Source organism: Anolis carolinensis, chromosome 1 (assembly GCF_035594765.1).
Source record: "Anolis carolinensis isolate JA03-04 chromosome 1, rAnoCar3.1.pri, whole genome shotgun sequence".
Lineage (NCBI taxonomy): Eukaryota > Metazoa > Chordata > Lepidosauria > Squamata > Dactyloidae > Anolis > Anolis carolinensis.
In genome coordinates this window covers 247,955,437-247,974,688 of record NC_085841.1, presented here as the reverse complement: position 1 = coordinate 247,974,688, position 19,252 = coordinate 247,955,437, and the positions used below count along the sequence as shown (strand labels likewise).

The window sequence follows — 19,252 nt, the reverse complement described above, 5'->3', positions numbered from 1 at the left end:
ACACATAAATACAATTAGTTTGGAATAAAATGTTTCCTGGAGCATGTTGCTGCTCTTCTTTTTGTGGTGCAAGAACTTATCCCTATTCTTTTCTTGTTGCTTCTGCTTCTAGTACCAAATTTTCTGTTAAAGTAACGCATGTAATTCATTAACTGAAGTATACTTATACAATGAAAGGGAAAATACTTGGGAACAGGATGGAGAACAAGGTTAAGGAGACTTAAGGACTAAATTTGGGGAAGTGACTGTTTCGTAAGATAGCACCCAGAATTTCCTAGTCGGGGTATCACTAAGCAAAGGCTACTTTTCCAAGCTTCAGGTAGGTGCAAAAACTTTTTAAACAGAGGACCAGTTCATGGTCGCTCAGACTGGGGGGCAGGGGAACTATAGTTTCAAAAAAGCATGAACAAATTCCCATGCACACTGCACATATCTTATATGTAGTGGGAAAAAAAGAGAAAGGAACAATACAATATTTTAAATAAAGAACAATTTTAGTCAACACAAACTTACTAGTACAATAAAGTCTCGCTTATCCAACATAAACAGGCCGGCAGAACCTTGGATAAGAGAAAAGGTTGGATAATAAGGAGGGATTAAGGAAAAGCCTATTAAACGTTAAATTAAGTTATGATTTTACAAATTAAGCATCAAAACATCATGTTTCACAATAAATCGACAGAAATAACAGTTCAATACATGATAATGTTATGTAGTAACTACTATATTTATGAATTTAGCACCAAAACATCACAATGTATTGAAAACATTGACTATAAAAACATTGACTACATTGACCCTACTAACAAAATCACCAGAAAAACGAACACTCTAATCAAGAACTCCTCCATTAACTTTGACATACGCCAACAGCTGTGCAAATCAGAATCCCTCCCACCCAGGCTTTATGGACTCCCCAAAATCCACAAGGACTCCATCCCACTCAGACCCATTGTAAGTGCCATTGGATCGTCGACTTACAACCTGGCAAAATTTCTGGCTACACAGCTACAAACCCACATTGGGCTCACTGCACATTATATCAAGGACTCTACACACTTTATAGAAAAGATCAGCAACCTCAATCTAAGCACCAAGGACATCCTGATCAGCTTTGATGTGGTGTCCCTTTTTACCAAAGTCCCAGTAGCTGACACCCTCACACTAATCAAACAAAACTTCCCAGAAGACATCACAGCCCTGTTTCACCATTGCCTCACCACTAGCTACTTTCAGTGGGACACTGGATTCTATGAACAGAAGGATGGAGTGGCCATGGGGAGCCCTCTCAGCCCAGTAGTAGCAAATTTCTATATGGAATACTTTGAAAAACAGGCCCTAGAAACAGCACCAAAAAAGCCAACTGTTTGGTTCAGATACGTAGATGACACCTTCACAATTTGGAGCCATGGAGGAGAAGAACTCAGCAAGTTCCTGGACCATCTTAACAGCATCCACCCAAACATCCAATTCACCATGGAAAAAGAAAAGGAAGGAAAACTGCCATTTCTAGATGTTCTGGTCATCCGCAAACCCAATCAACAATTGGGCCACACAGTTTACAGAAAACCTACACACACAGATAGATACCTTCATAAAAACTCCAACCATCACCCAAGTCAAAAAAGGAGCACAATCAAAGCCCTGACAGACCGTGCACAAAGAATCTGCGAACCTCACCTCCTCCAAGGTGAACTCAACCACCTAAACTGGGCTCTACAGGCCAATGGATACTCCACCACAGACATCAGAAGAGCTGCAAGGCCAAGAACAAGCCATGAGAGTCAAGACAAAGATCCACCCAGAGGAAAGGTGTTCTTACCATACATCAAGGGAACTGCTGACCGCATGGGGAAGCTGATGAAGAAGCACAACCTACAAACTATCTACAGACCCACGAAGAAAATCCAACAAATGCTACGGTCAGCGAAGGACAAGAGGGATCCTCTCTCTTCTGCAGGAGTCTACCGGATACCATGCAGCTGTGGACAAGTCTACATAGGGACCACCAAACGCAGCGCCCAAACAAGAGTCAAAGAACATGAAAGGCACTGCAGACTAATTCAACCAGAGAAATCAGCCATAGCAGAGCATTTGATGAACCAGCCTGGACACAGAATACTATTTGAGAACACAAAAATGCTGGACCATTCTAACAACTATCATGTCAGACTACACAGAGAAGCCATTGAAATCCACAAGCATGTGGACAACTTCAACAGAAAGGAAGAAACCATGAAAATGAACAAAATCTGGCTACCAGTATTAAAAAACTCAAAAATCAGAACAGTAAATAAAAAGCAATACTCTGAAAACAGAGGATTTCCAGACATGAATCAACCAAGGGCAGTTAACGACTCTAAACAAAGGATGCCCCAGAGGCAGGAAGAAGACAGCAGATAAGCTTTTCAATGCTAATTAAAGTGATTAACTACACAACATTCACACTGACCTCTCTCACCCTAGACTTTCCACAGATATATATTAACCTCTTTGCTTAGTTTTCTCCATACCTCACAACCTCTGAGGATGCCTGCCATAGATGTGGGCGAAACGTCAGGAGAGAATGCTTCTGGAACATGGCCACACCCCGAAAGACATACAACAACCCTACATTGTCAGTAGTTAAATCCTGTGAAGATTTTTAAAAATCTGTTATTCTTGCCTGCCTAAAGAAACAGCTGTGGATCCGGGCGGGAGGCAGAATGCGTTGGATAATACAGAAAGTTGGATGAGCAAAGGTTGGATAAGTGAGACTACTGTAATTCAATGGGAAGTGTGGGTCTGCTTTTGGCTGATGAGATAGTCAGTCAGTCAGTAGCCTTTATTTTGGTCAATAAAGCTTTGGCTGAAGTCAAGTGGGAATAAATTACAACATTTGAAATCAAGGGGGAATAAATGACAACATTATAACATGTAATTACAAATCACAACACTACAAAATTTGAATCCTAAATAACATCAAGTTATGACATGGTTTAGCGATAATAGATATCTCCAATCTCTACAAGTTGAGTAACTGTCTTTTGTATCATAGGACTAGTTAAAGTTCTAGATTAAGTCCCCTGAGTGTCAAGTTAATTAGGATTGTTGTTTTTGTGTGCCTTCATGTCGTTTCTGACTTAGGGCGACCGTAAGCCTAAAGTTTAGGGCACATGACGGGTGGAACAGACTTGTGAGGGGGAAGGCCTGGGAAAGGGTGGGGATGGGAGGGGAAGAGGGAGGGCTCCAGTCATCCTCAGATGGTCCTCCTGGCATAAGGATGGGGTTGCTCTCCCCATCCTTATGACAGGAGCAAAACGAGACACATGGTAACTGCCCCGATCCTCCTTTTGACTTAATTAATTATCTTATCAACTTAATTAGTTGTCTTGGTTTTTATCCTAAATTCTGTAATTCCATTGTCCTTAATAATTCTGAGAGTTGGCTCATTTCTATTGGGCAAAATGGTAGCTGTACATTTTACCTTATAACTCCTATCCTATAAGGGCTAGATATTTGCTTTTGCTTTTTAAATAAAAAAAATGGAATCAAGCCACATGGGTGGTATTCCTAGAAACCAGGTGAAGTCCAGCTGACCAGGTGGAATGACAATTCTACCCACAAGAACTGCTTTAGCAACATTCACAGGTTTTCATTCCAAGCTGACCAAGCAATTGTGAACATATTGATTCCAAAGTAAGTGCCACTAAACTTGATGAAACATGACGAGTAAAGACTCCTACACACATTTGCCCCAAGCTGGCTATCTCTGATCTAAAAGGAACAGTCAAAGAGAGATTGTAATGGAAAAACTCTGAGCAAAAATGCATCAAAAGATTCAACTTTATCAATAGGTGTGAAAGCTTTTAAATCCAGCTACATGTATTCACTTCAGCTGTTGAAGGATGTCTATGTTATCATCCAATTATGCTTTGTTAACCATAAGCATCAACATTACAATCACTGTTTACGCATTTCATGTTTCAGTTTGCTCTCATTTCACAGATTATATCCCCCACTTCATGCATTTGTCATCTACAAAAAAGCCTCTAGACCTAATAAACCTTGTTATTCTTTGAAGTGCCACGATATTCTTGAGGAGTAAACCTTTTGTTATTGTGGCTGCTGTTATATATATTTGTATTGTGCCTTTTCTCCAGTTCAGGACTTCAGAGGGCTTACAACAGTTAAAGCAAACATACCTTAGGAATCACAACATTAAAAAGTTAAAAATGTTATTTAAGTACTGTATTAAAAATTAAAAACATAAATCACGAAAACATCAAATACAAAACTCTGCACATTGTACAAAGCTCTTTTGCCACTGATCTTCCCTTCTCTGCCTGTAGGAAGGATGGCAAGGAAGGTGCTGATCTGACTTTTCAGAGCTGGGGAGTAGCAACTGAGAAGACCTTCTCCTGTGTTCCCACCAAATGTGCCTATGGCAGAAGTGGGAGAGAGAAAGGGCTTCCCAAGAAGATCTCAAAATATAGGCACATTTATATGGGGGAATAAGATCCATCAAATAACTTTGACTCGAGGTCATAACCAGCACTTTGAATTGTGCCTGCAACAAGACCAGTAGTCAATGAAGTTGTTGCAACAAGGTAGTTGTCGGGATTTTTTTTTTTTTGAATTCCACCTAGAATCCACCAGTAGCCCATCCCTCTGCAGCTCCCCAACACTACCATCCCAACTTAGCCCAGTAGAGTAAATTCCTTGGAGATGGATAGGAAGCCACATGCAAGCAGAAGAAATCAACAAAGATCACCTCTCTTCTTTTCTGCCAACAGAATTCCTCATTAGACATGAAGTCTTCTGCAGGTATAATGAGCCATTCTGATCACACACAGCAGATTTAGATGCAATGCTGTTTATTTGAATGTATTATATGCAAATGTCTTCACCTGGCTAGACATCAGGTAGGTACGTCATTATCATCATCATCATCATCATCATCATCATCATCATCATCATCATCATTGTCGTCATCTTTATTTCTGTCCCGCCGCATCTCCCAGAAAGGACTCGGGGCAGCTCACAACATAAGTAAATACAATAAATAATATATACAAAATAAATGACAAGTTAAATTGAAAAAACAAAATAAAAGAAAATGAAATAGACAAATTAAACAACAAACAGTAAAAAGTACTAGTTAAAAACACATTTAAAAGACAGTTGTATGGAACTGAAATTGTATGGACTTTGATTCTCACATATCATCATTATGACGCACACTACTTTTAGTACTACCAACAGAATATATATATATATATATATATATATATATATATATATAGGCACCCATGATTCTAAGACACATCCTATTTTTAGATATGTTTATATGGGGGGAAATGTGTTTTAGAATTGAGTATATACTTGTATCTAATACAGTATATATCTAATAAATGAACGCCACACATTCTCCCTTATTTTGTAATGCTTTTCTTCCACTTTGGAGGTGGGAATATAATTGTCTTAAGTCTGATTCATGCACATGTTAAATTGTTAATTAAGTTATAAGTTGGGAATTTTATAACAAAAACCATATATTTTTAAACTAAGGTGATTCACTAGTTGGAATATCAGTATGAATTTGATTGCAAATTAGCCAAGTAATTAAGTCATTATTGGAAAGAAAGGCAAATACAAAGGGGCCAATAATTTTAATGAGTGTTTTGTTACTAGGTTGCTGTGATTTTTCCGGGCTGTATGGCCATGTTCCAGAAGCATTCTTTCCCGATGTTGGAACATGGCCATACAGCCTGGAAAACTCACAGCAACTCAGTGATTCTGGCCATGAAAGCCTTTAACAACATAGTATTTAGTTGATCCCAAAGCTAAATTATTTTAAACTAATAAATAAAAATGGCATCTTAGAAGAGTATGTTTTTCTTTGCATCCAAGTAGTCATTATATGTTCTGCACTTCAAACTGCATGTATTCCATCCATCTCATCATCTATCCCAGGAAACTGAATGTTGAAGCTCTTAACCCTAACATTTTGGTACGGATCCATATGGGAGTCAATAAAATAATAACTAATTCTGGTAAATGTAGGCATTTAACTTCAGTTGAAAGGGCAATTTAACATAAACTTAAAAGTTAAAAACGTTTCCCCTCTAATACAAATGCAGTTGAATTAGACTTTCTTAGCTTATTTGCTAGCTTAATAACAAAAACATCCATTCTTTTTTCCTAAATTTCCTACATTTGCATGCACTTAGATTGCTAATTTTAGGGCTTCACAGCTAAAGCTGCAGATTTCTCTCTGTTGTCAATTATTGGGTTCAAGATAGTGATATGAAAACTGTGTCTCACTCTTTGTGGTATTTACCACCATGAGTCTCTCCCCTGACTAACCTGGACATAGCTACTTCAGCATATAAAACTATAGTGGGGTTTGGGCAATGAGCTTGATCAGAAATAGATATACACCCCCAAACAGCTTGTGAGCAATTCTTTTGCTAAGTGAACTCTTATATCCAGGAAAGGGGGGGGGGGGGATATGACACAAGGATAAGACCTTGAAAAGAACAGTGTTTCTGCCCACAAACCCAAGCAAAATGAAAGGGAAAATTGTTTTGAGAGATAAAGATGTGGGTGGGGGGAAAGGATCAGCGCAACCTTCATATTTCTGACTTTTCTATTTCTTTCACTTTGAAGTTGATATCAGTATCATGGCCTGAATAATGGAGCCTCTGAGAAGCACCTGGACAGTCCAACAGTGAAGGTCACGTAGCAGCACACAAGTCTCCCACACACTCTTTGTATTACTGATACAGTGTGTTTTATTCCTGCCTCTGTCTGAAAAAATGAAGCAGCTCAGGTTCTTATGCCCTCCCAAAATCCTTTCAGAGATTTAGGTGGTACAAGAAATGTAAACTAGTTTTCATTTGTGCGTATATTTCATCCTGTAAACAATAGAAACCTCTTTTTGTTCTTAGTCATGGTCATATCATCATAAGTCTAGCCCTGGGCTGTCACATTCATTTTCACATTAGCCTCAAAGGGTTGTTGAATCCATGGATGGAGATTCTGTGGATACAGAAGGCCAGCTGTAACTTTTTTTACATAGTCATCAGTGTTCTTTAGTTTGTACCCAATTTGGGTCCTCAGATGTTATTGAATAGCAACTCCCACCACTTTTGATTATTCATCATGCAGACTGGGGACAATGGGAATTGCAACCCAGCAACACCTGAGATTGGGGAAAGGTTGAAGTACATTTTAAAGTCGGACATCCTATTCACAAGCCTTGTATTAAATTCAAACCCCACTATCCTGACTAAATAGAACAAGCTGCAGCCATCCATATGTTACTATATCACAACTCAAACCAGCTCTAGTTATTATGTATAATGATGAGGAATACATGAACTGTAGTACAGCATCTGGAAGGCCATATGAAATGACATTGTGGGCCAGATTCAATCTGCAAGCCTTGAGTTTGACACATGTAGGCTAGACAATTGGGTGGTATTCTGAAGACCACTGTGTGAAGCTTTTGATAGTGTTGGAATCCACAGCCAATTAAAGCTTCCCTGGCAGATGGACATCCGATCTCACAATCAAAATTTCCAATAAAGGAGAGTGTACTATATTTCTGAGTATTATGTTCCACTGTTGTACAAGCTTTTCATCAGGAAGTTCCTCCTAACGTTGAATCAAAATTTCCTTTCCTGACATTTGAATCCATAGAATCAGGCACTATCTTCTGGAGTAAAACAAAATAACCTTGATCTGTGACATGACATATTTTCAGATATTTAATGATGGATGTCATATCATCTCCCAGTTTCATTTTCTTCTCCATGCTAAAAATGCTCAGGTGACTCAATTGTTGGTTGCAAGACTTGATTTCCAGACTCTTCATACTGGTGAAGGGCAGTGATACAATTGGTGTTGTCTTGTGACTACTATCATACTGTTTGGGGATGGGGCATAGCTCAATGCTAGAGCAATGCTCTACATAAAGAATAGCCAGGTTCCATCCCTGCTATATCTTCAAACAGGATGGGGAAGGTTTTTATTTGACATCCCAGAACTTGTATCAATTAAAATAGACAATATTGAGCTAGCTAATGGACTAATGGCAGCCATGGCACATTCATCTGTTCCAGAACACCATGTATGGCTTCCTGATGCATGCCCTATCAACCCTATTAAATAGAGCTAATGCTGAATACTCAAGGAAGGTGCAGTCCAACAATATCATGATAAAATTCCCATCTTTGGACAATATGGGCTTCAACAATTGTATTGCTCAATCCTCTGTAGCGTAGCAGGATCAAAATTTTCCCACATTACTAATAACGTTAGTATCCATCATCCAAACTATAGGGTGCGCCAGTTCCAGAAAATATTTTGTCCATGATCCAGTGCCAGCTGTCACGCTGGTTGTAAAAGAAAATTGATACATGGAGACAATTCCCTGAGAACCAGCCCATTTTAGATATAAACAAGGAAGCAATTTGTCTGTAAAGGCAGAGGGGTCATACATCATTATGTGTAATGTGCCATTATTCACCAGTTGCTAGTTTCTTGCATCACATGACATGGCATATCTCCATGTACTTAAGAGCCACTGACAACACGTGGAAAAGACATTTAACTCTATGCAAGCAGAACAGAAGGTATTCATGACATCCCCCTTCCATGAAACACTTAGGGTGAATGTACACTTCAGAATGAATGCAGTTTGACCCCACTTTAACTACTAGGGTTCAATGCTATGGAATCATGAGAAATGTTGTTTTACGAGGTGTCTAGCCTTCTCTGCCAAAAAAAAAAAAATCAAGTCCTCACCAAACTACAGATCCTAGGATTCCATAACATTGAGCCATTGTAGTTAAAGTGACGTCAAACTTCATTCATTCTAGATGTACTCTTAATTTGTGGCATCAGATGGTTTTATGCTTGTTGTTATTTATGTTGCACTCCCAAGCATTGGCATGGAGTGTGAAATCTACACCCCACCCGTTGTTACATTGCAACTTCCATCAGCCTGCATTATGAATGGTAAAGGATGGTGGGAGCTGCAGTTTAACAAAAGCTGAAAGACCACAAGTCACTCACCCTGTTTATTGGGTAGCATATGTATAGGAAGATATGATCTCTGTCTGCAAAAGTTTATAAGCTAAATTTAGACAGTAAGTAGAGAAAGCTAGTGGGAGAGGAGGAGTGGGAGAGATGACATTAAGAAGGGATGAATGCAAGCTGAGATTTCCACCTTCGCCAATGACATATGCTGTACACAAGGTCTTATTGAAATGTTAACACTTATACCTCAAAAGCAGCAAAATGCTCCCTTTTTAAACTACAATTGTGGTAAAACTTAGGGTGCATCTACACTGTAGAATTAATGCAGTTTGACACGACTTTAACTACCATGGATCAATGCTATGGGATCTTGGGAACTGTAGTTTTACAAGGGCATCGGCCTACTTTGCCAAGAGTGCTATAAATCTCAGGATTCCATAGCATTGGGCCATGGCAGTTAAAGTGGGGTCAAAGTACATTGGTTCTACAGAGTAGATGCACCTTAAGTTATATCTTTGATTTGGCAAAAAGGAGCTAATTACAAGTAACTTATTACTTCCAAATTCTGAACAAGTGTTTGAAGCTATTCCCCTCTTTTTTTAATCCACAAAAAGTTCAAAGACTGTTTTTGAAAAAGCTAAAGATTTGGCGGGTTGTCATAGTCAGCCCCCCAGTTTTGGCACTATTGGAAATAGCAACCTCCCAAGCCACTCACTATTTACTTGTTAATGTATACATTTGGTAACCTGCATTCTATGTGTACTGTATGTTGATTTGCCAATTTGACTCTTTTGTGTTGGAGAGGTTATAGATATGTGATTGTACTGAGCATGTGCAGACTCAGTACTCAATTTTGTATTCAGTATTTGTTTAAACTTCAATGGGAACAGTCTTGTATCAGACCTCAGAGGTCTGGATTGGTGCAAGTGTGTTTGGACTTTAGTAGAGAAGGTTGTTGTTTAGGACTTCAGTGGATATATATACTTATGGACTTCAGTGAATACAAGTATACCTAAACACTATGGACTACAGATAAAGAATGATACCCTGTGTTCTCAACACAGAGAGAAGCTATAGCCTATCTATAACTGAACTTCAATAAGAAATATGCCTGTATGGTGAATTAATACAAGATGTTTATGAGTAAACAAGATATGTTATTTTTCAGAGAAGACTTTTTTTTTATCTCTGAGTGCATATTTTAAACTAAGAGGTTTCAAGGGAGTATATATCTTGTGGGCAACTTCAGCTGCAAAGACACAACCATCCTCTGCAAACCAAAATCTTTTGTAGTGGCATGTCTTTATCCTTGGCAGTTTAAAGGCATGGTTCTTCAGTTTAACAGCTGAGATTCCTATGAGTCATAACATTAAGGCTTGTGAATATCACTTGTTCAAAGAGTTAACTTCTAACAAGGTCATGCTTCTCTTGACTAGTGGTTTTCCAAAGGTGGTTTCCACATATTCATGGAGATCCACATTTGCCAAAAAGATGTGTGCCCATAGACTGGGTGCAGTTATTTTCCAATAGCTTATGCAATAGGTTATGGAATTTGCAGTAGGCACTGTAGGGCCTGGGAATCAAAAACTTAAGCCGCCTTTTCCAGGGATGTTTTGTTTTATTTATTTATGTACATATGATGACATACTATAGAGGAAGGTACAATTTGGGGTGTCCTTGGGCGTATGCGTTTTATTTATAAAGTGCATTTGAAATGCCTTGCAATTTCTTTTAAAGCACTCAAGCTGAAACACAGTTGATTAAATGCTTAGCTCATACATGAAAACGGGAATGGTAGCAGGACAGATGGGAAACTGGTTAAAAAGCAGGAGATATATTTCTTCTGCTCCAGTTTGATTGAGCAGTGGCCTGGCAAGCTTCCCTGGGAGGCTGATTCTAAATCTTCAGGCCTTGCCTTGATGGAAGATGGAAGCCAGAGCTTGGCAGCTCTTTCAAAATGGGAGGATACAGGATGAGAGAACATGCCTACGGAGACAAAGAGCCTCACTCATTTTGGCCCATTTACATTAAAAACCAATACCTTCAAACAGGCCCAGCAGAAGTGAATAGACGATAAGTGCAACCAAGCCAACACATGCCCTTTGTATTCTCTCTGGCCATCTCTGGGTGCATCTACGCTGTAGAATGAATGCAGTTTGATACCACGTTGACTGCCATGGCTCAATGGGAGTTTTAATTTTGCAAGATCGTTCACTTTCCCTGCCAAAAAGTGCTGGTGCCGCATCAGGCTACAAATCCCAGGATTCCATAGCACTGAACGATGGCTGTTAACATGGTGTCAAAGTGCATTCATTCTGCAGCGTAGATGTACCTTCTGCAAGTAAAGGAGCGACCATGTTCTCCATTTGCTGTGGCCAGCAGTGGGTATTGTGTAGCCTTCCAGTTGGACATAATCACCAGCATGGCTATACTTCCTAAGCCCACTGGGAATTGTAGTTCATCAACATGTGCCATGTTATGTCCAACTCTGTTTTGGGCCATCCTTGGTGGCAGTTCAATGTAGAATGAGTAGCTGTAACCAATATAGGAGGTTACCAAAGTATGGCTGATAATGGCCTAAGGTTTATCCATATTGCGGAATTATAGCAGTTGGAACCATATTAATTGCCATAGGAATTTGGGGATTTGTATTTTTGTGAGATATTTACCCTTCTCTGTCAGAGAACTGTATGCCACAACAAACTACAATTCATAGAAACCCACAGGATGGAGCTATGACAGTTAAAGTGGTATCAAACTTCTCTAATTTTGCAATGTGGATGGCCTCCTAGTACCAATTGTCAAGGAAGGATGAAGGCTGGTTTCCAACACAAGTTGGAAAATGTGCTGCTATACTTTTATGTTAGAAGCAATAGAAAGGTGGTGCTGTTTCATGTTTTTATTTCTGTATCTTGTCATTTTCTCTCTCTCTACTGTTGAGATAAGTTCTTGAAAAGGTCAAATCTACGCTGGAAGTCTGTGCTGTCAGGATAATTTGCTGCTCCTTAACAAACTTGTGTCCCCAATCACAGGTTCTGCACTACTCGCACATTACTTGCCAGTTATACACTCTGCTGCGGAATCTAAAACTCAATACATCATGATGGACTGTTTTGAAAGAAACTGTGCAAGAACCTGCAATAGCTGATAGAAATTGGAATATGTGAGAAATTTCATAGCACTATAAAAAAAAACTTAGAACAGGTTTACAACCTAAAATTAAGATTGCTTCGATATAAAACCTTTATATAGAAGCCTATATAAAACCTTCATTTATTCAGTCCATACTGTGGCAAACTCTATCAATGAACTGAACAAGCCTGACCTTCAAGTATTTGTTAATGTATACTGTATGTTATCTGAAAAGTAGATAACTTCTCCTTGTGATTTGACTGGACAAGGACGGGAAAGTGAGAGAAAATGTCACAGGTACAAGAAAAAAAAACTAATTTTCCTCTTATAGATTAGAAATATCTATTGATAAAAAAAATTTAAACTGGAGTTAGCATTTTTGATAGTTTCATTACAGTTTAGCTTTTGAGTGATGCGATTTGGTAACTGTGCTTCTTTTTACTTTTGTAAGTTGCCTTGAGACAAGGGCCAATCATGATGTAAATCTCATCGTCATTGTCATCGTCTCCATCATTTCCTTCCCCTTCCCAAATCCTGAACTGAAAGCAAGACTCTTCTGGAAAAAACAATTTGAATCAAACCAACCTGAAGATTTATTAACATTTCTGATTAGGAGGGGCAGAGTGATATGCACATTGGCATGCTGCTAATGGCCTACACACGTTTGTCTGCATATTTGCATAAGTTTCTTTTTGATTATCTCAGGGGCCTTCCAGACAGGCCCTTCATCCCAGGATCTGATCCCAGGTTTAAACTGGATTATATGAGTCTGCACTGCCAGATAATCTGGGATAAACATAAAACCTGGGATCAGATCCTGGGATAAAGAACCTGTCTGGAAGGGCCCTCAAAGACCGATATGTCCTGCCTCCCCCCCCCCACATTGATGAAAGCCCCCTCCCCTCGCCAGGACCTACTGTAAAGCTGCCAAACTGCCCCTCCATCCACAACCATTCATGCTTGGAAGCCAGCAAGGAGAGGCATTGCAGACGAATCTGGCTTCATCCCCATAACCAGTCATGAAGCTATTACATGAGCTACTGAGATCTCCAAAGGAATCTGGCAGATCTCAGTGGATGATGTAAACACTTGGGCTATGAGGACATAGACAGGTGTCTCTGTGATTCCCCCGCTCTCCTCTGGGGACAAACAACCCATGGTTGGGGGTCTTCCTTTGCTTTACATTAGGTCCAAGTGGAGGTGATAAATGGCTCACCGTGTGGAGTAGCTATGCATGTGGAACAACTATGAGCCATGCAAGACTACATCCATCACGTATCTTCAAGAACTACCAAATGCATCTCTAATTCTTTATGTACAAAAACACCAAAATAGAGAAAGGAGGAAGAGGGAATGTCAGTTCAGTGTTCAGGGCTTTCCCAAGAATAGGACAACTTGGCTTGTTTTGGTGGAATTTGTGGAATCTAAGACGGAATTTAGTTCGTGGCTAGAAAATGTTCTTTCAGCCACTGCCACTCTCTAGTCCTATTGCACTTTCTGTGATTTTGATTCCAAGTACAAAAAGGGTGTGTGTGTACTAAACAGAAATCTTGAACTATTTTTATTAATATAGCATCTTAGCCTTTGTGTGAAAGTGTGATGGTTGATGGGGGAAATGCTAATTTGAGAATATTCATTGTACAGAGCATAATGTTCTTTATTCTGATTCTCTCTTCCATGCTGTATAATTTCCTTATTTATAACGATAATGCACCTATTGCAATTTTTCCTCCCAAGTGGGAGAAAAGCCCAGGTGAATGTGTTTGATATTTTATGCCTTTATCAGTGTGTATTAATTCAGGGGTTTTAAAAAACACAATGGCATGAGGAATATTGTTTTTTAAATGGTCTGACTTGTATTATTATTATTGTATTATATTCTTGTATTGTTGTTATTGTATTATTGATTAGTATTATTTAAATATTTGAAATAAAAAATGAGAACCTATACTTTTGTTTTAGTTTTTTTGTTATGTATAATTTGTTATGTATAATTATGTATAATTTCCTTATTTATGACGATAATGCACCTATTGCAATTTTTCCTCCCAAGTGGGAGAAAAGCCCAGGTGAATGTGTTTGATATTTCATGCCTTTATCAGTGTGTATTAATTCAGGGGATTTAAAAAACACAATGGCATGAGGAATATTGTTTTTTAAATGGTCTGACTTGTATTATTATTATTATTATTATTATTATTATTATTATTATTATTATTATTATTATTATATTCTTGTATTATTATTGTATTATTGATTAGTATTATTTAAATATTTGAAATAAAAAATGGGAACCTATACTTTTGTTTTAGTTTTTTTTTTGTTATGTGTCTTCATGGCCTCCCACCTAGGCATCAACTTTGTTTAGAAATCCTGCAGCAGCTGATGCTTCCAAACCATCCACGAGGCTATCCATTATCTTCCAAAACCATCTTTGCTGTGGATAGTAGTAGATAATCCCACTCAAGAACTGTATGTGAGATATTTCTGGCATGTAGTAGTTTACACAATTCCAACAACAACCATAGCCTATCATTTTCTTTTTCACCTATTTTGATGACGTCAAACACCATGCAAACAAGTCCTTGATTTGCAGTGACCCCAGATCACTGTCAAGGGAAACCTAAAAACACAAGGAAAGCAGAATATTTGAGATAAGGATGACTAAGAAACAAGACCTATACAAACACATGCACACTAGCCCAAGGTAAGGTCAGGTATTTATTGTGAAATAAACATGTTCAGAGGCCTACAGTTACCTTGGCTGAACTACAGATTTCATAGGACAGTGTAATATTCCATATGGATATATTACTCAGATTTGGAAACACACAAATCTGTACAGTAAACACACTCAGTGCAGTGCTAGAAATTTGAGGACTGAAGACAAAATTCACAGAGGGGGCAAAATTCTTATTTGAGGGACATCCTCATTTTGATACCCCTTCACAGCACACTCCTGGGCTTATTCTTCTTAACTTTGGCCAACATGTGAATGAATGTCACAAATATGTGGATAAGATTGACTTAATAATACTACTCTATTTTTTAATTATTACAAAATTCTATGGGGATCATGCCTAATCTCAGTTGGACAGGAACAGATATACCAATATAGTACAGATAAGATATAGCCAAGCTGGTATGCATATCTTACTTTTCTTCTGTCGTAGTACTGAAGAGGGCAAAAAGAAAACTATAGCCAATTACCCAAGTATTACCAGCCCCAATTCTATTTAGATTCACAAACCTAGAGATAAGATGTCTCCCTGGGACACTGTGGGTAGGGGACCTTTTGTTTTCAGAGTTATCTTTTCACATTCTTTTTGTTTGTTTTCATTTTTGAAGATGCACCTTTTCAAGTGTGAGGATAACCCTTTAAAAATAAAATGTGATGTCATTAACTAGTGAAAGGATCATGTGCATAAATCTCACCCTTCATGCATTCATTTTGATGAAAGCCAGTCTCCTTCTGTCCCCTGTAGCACATCTCTGGGCAAAGACATGCCCAGACATCTGTAGGCTCCTTGATTTGCAGTACACCATTGGTAAGGTTTGACTCTCTTCCTCCTCCCACTCTGCGGTGACTCATCAAAGGTAAGGTATATGCAGGAAAAACCTGGAGGAGACATGCCCCACTTAGGCTGCTTCAAGATACTACTACTACTACTACTACTACTAATAATAATAATAATAATAATAATAATAATAATAATAATAATAATAATAATTTTATTTGTTACCTGCCTCTCCTCACAGCTTGTGGTGGGGTACAACATATTTAAACTACCCAGATAAAACATAATATCTTAAAATACATACATTAAAAAACATAGTACAAAGATTAAAATACAATACTAATAGAATATACATTAAAAATTCATAGTTTAAAATTGACTACGTAGGTCTACTGGAAGAGATAGGTCTTTAATTGTGTCTTAAATTTTGACAGTACCAAACACATCAGAATTCTCCCATACTAGTTGATGGAAACGCCATTATAAGAGAATAATCCATTGATATAATTAGGAAAAGAAAAGATTATTCCTTCTTAACCAATAAGCTGAAGAAATCATACAAAAGTAAGAAATGCTGGATAACTTGTTGTTGGTGGGAGTTACAGTACTCTCTGGCAACGCCCGGGTTAAGTAATTTAGTAAAAATAAATACTAGAAAAAGTCATTTTGGGGTTTTGGATTTTAAGAATGAACTAATTAGAAAATGTATTAGAAAGTGGGTAGTTTACAACTCTTCTCATCATTTGTTTTGTTCCAACCACACCAGTATTCAAAGTTGGCAATGTTAGGTATGCGTGCCAAGTGTGGTCCAGATCCATTAATAGCTGGGTACATAGCGCTCTCTGGATGCGAGTGAACAATAACTCCCAGCATCCATGGTTAATTTCCACCAAACTCCACGTTGGGTCTGTGTGCTAGGTTCGGTCAAGATCTTTCTTTTGGGTTCACAGTGCGCTCTGGATGTAGGTGAACTACAACTCCCTGTGACGGTCTGGATGAGAGCGAACAAATTGAAATTGAGACAAGACAGAGGTCCTCTTGGTCAGTCGGAAGGCCGAACAGGGCATAGGGTTACAGCCTGTGTTGGATGGGGTTACACTCTCCCTGAAGACGCAGGTTCACAGCTTGGGAGGTCTCCTGGAGCCTGGAACCCCAGGTTTCAGCGGTGGCCAGGGGAGCTTTTGCACAACTAAACATTGTGTGCCAGCTGCGCCCATACCTTGGGAAGCCTGACTTGGCCAAGGTGGTCCATGCTCTGGTTACATCTGGATGTGGGTGCATGTACTGCAACTCCCATTGTCCAGCCCCCGCAAAAAAAAAAAAAAACCCTACCAGGACTTAAAGTTGGTTATGAGGGGTCTGTGTGCTAGGTTTGGTCCAGATCCATCATTGATGTGGTTCACGGTGATCCCTGGATGTGGGTGCATGTACTGCAACTCCCAATGTCCAGCCCCCCCCCCCCCAAAAAACCCTACCAGGACTTAAAGTTGGTTATGAGGGGTCTGTGTGCCAGGTTTGGTCCAGATCCATCATTGATGTGGTTCGTGTTTATCTCTGGATGTGAGTGTAGGTACTGCAACTCCCATCATTCAGGATCCAACAGCCCCAACCCCACTAGGACTTAAAATGGGTCATGAGGGGGGGGGGAGCACAGGGTGTCTATGTGCCAAGTTTGGTCCAGATCTATTGTTACAGTGCTCTCTGGAAGTAGGGGCTATCTTGGAAAATACATACAAACACATATAGATACATGCATACATGCATGCATATATATATATATATATATATATATATATATATATATATATATATGGTAAAGGCTTTCCCCTGACATTAAATCTAGTCGTGTCCGACTCTGGGTGTTGGTGCTCATCTCCTTTTCTAAGCTGAAGAGCCGGCATTGTCCATAGACATCTCCAAGATCATGTGGCCGGCATGACTGCATGGAGTGCCATTATCTTCCCACCGGAGCAGTACCTATTGATCTACTCACATTTGCATGTTTTCGAACTGCTAAGTTGGCAGAAGGTGGGGCTAACAGTGGGAACTCACTCTGCTCCCTGGATTCAAACCGCTGACCTTTCGGTCAGCATGTTCAATAGCTCAGCAGTTTAACCCGCTGCATCATTGGGGGCTCCATATATATTTATATTCATCATCTTATAATATTATAGATTTTATAACCTGTTCACTGTACATAACTTATTTATTTTTGCTTACTAGCTTACTAGCTATCTGCAAATAGGCATACAGAATATAGACACATATAATATATTCTATATTATGTGCAGGATAATATTTTATATCAATAAAGGATATAGTCAATACTATATGTTGTATATGTCTATTATAGAATATTTCACATTTCACTAAATATAGAAAAAATACTATGATACAATGTGGAATCACAATGTCCTATAGAATACATTCCATAGAAATTTAGAAGGGTAAGCTATTTTTTATTAAAGGACTAAATTCTAGACACACGTCCTTCAAAATAAGTCCCACTTAACGCAGGGGACTTACCTTTCAAGGAAAGATTTCTATGGCTGGTTTGCCCAACAGCAAGCTCTCATGGAGAGTAAAAAAAATATCCAATTTTTGGCAGCTGTTCATCAGATGTATTGCTTTTGTAATGGCCTGTGAGGAAAAACTGGTTTCATGAAAACAGTAGCCATTCCCACGGAATATGATAAAGCTATTCAATGTCACATTCCTCACAGACAGAGAAGCTCATGCAGCGCTATCTGCAATAAAGGACAACTTCACTGCCAGGGGCAGGATGAACAAATAAAGCACAGAAGTTGCTCTCTGGGTAGCTTGAGAGCTGTTTTGTCCAACAGGTGCCTACAAATAGGTAGGCTTGACTCTTCATGCTGGGTTTCCTTGGAATTAAGCACCACGTCCTGTGCTTATATAAAGCCACTGGAATCCAATTAAAGCTACCCTCCTCCAGTCTAGACTCAAATGATCTTTCCATGTGCTGCCAAGGACCATGAATGGACACTACGGAGTGTTTGAAAATATCCAGGGAAGTCAGTGTGCTACAATGCAGGGTACACAATAGGTATGCACATAAGGGTCTTGGGGGTGGGGTCACTTTGTTTTAAAAGTTGGGATTTAGTTGGGAAAGTTACATTCTTAGCTGCTTCTTTTTGAACATCACCTAATAATGCCACTCATAACCACTGCGTATATGAGAAAAAGTTACCCTCAAACTTCAAAGCCATGAGTAAATATAAAACACCTCTCAATTACCTAAGGGAAAATATGTTACAATTTGGGCATAATTTAAAACGGACACAAAATGTGTTATTTATTTATCATGTCAGAATCGAACTGAGGGTACAACTTGTAATTTATTTGAAAACACAAAGTTTTAAAAACTTGGCATTATATTAAAAGTCCTTTGACCAGTAGCTGGCCACTTGGAGTGCCTCTGGTGTTGCTATAAGAAGGTCCTCCATTGTGCATGTGGCAGGGCTCAGACTGCATTGTAGTAGATGGTCTGTGGTTTGCTCTTCTCCACACTCGCATGTCATGGACTCCACTTTGTAGCCCTATTTCTTAAGGTT

The 19,252-nt window shown here is 38.9% G+C and overlaps 1 long non-coding RNA gene across 1 annotated transcript; it reads right to left on the bottom strand.

Annotated features, from left to right (window-relative positions):
* Positions 1-2,695: 2,695 nt before the first annotated feature.
* On the bottom strand, positions 2,696-18,321 carry LOC134295311 (uncharacterized). Its single transcript, XR_010001854.1, has 3 exons — positions 18,204-18,321; positions 15,595-15,778; positions 2,696-14,782 (listed from the first exon to the last, which is right to left on the bottom strand). It is a non-coding gene; the product is annotated as an uncharacterized LOC134295311 (long non-coding RNA).
* Positions 18,322-19,252: the final 931 nt, after the last annotated feature.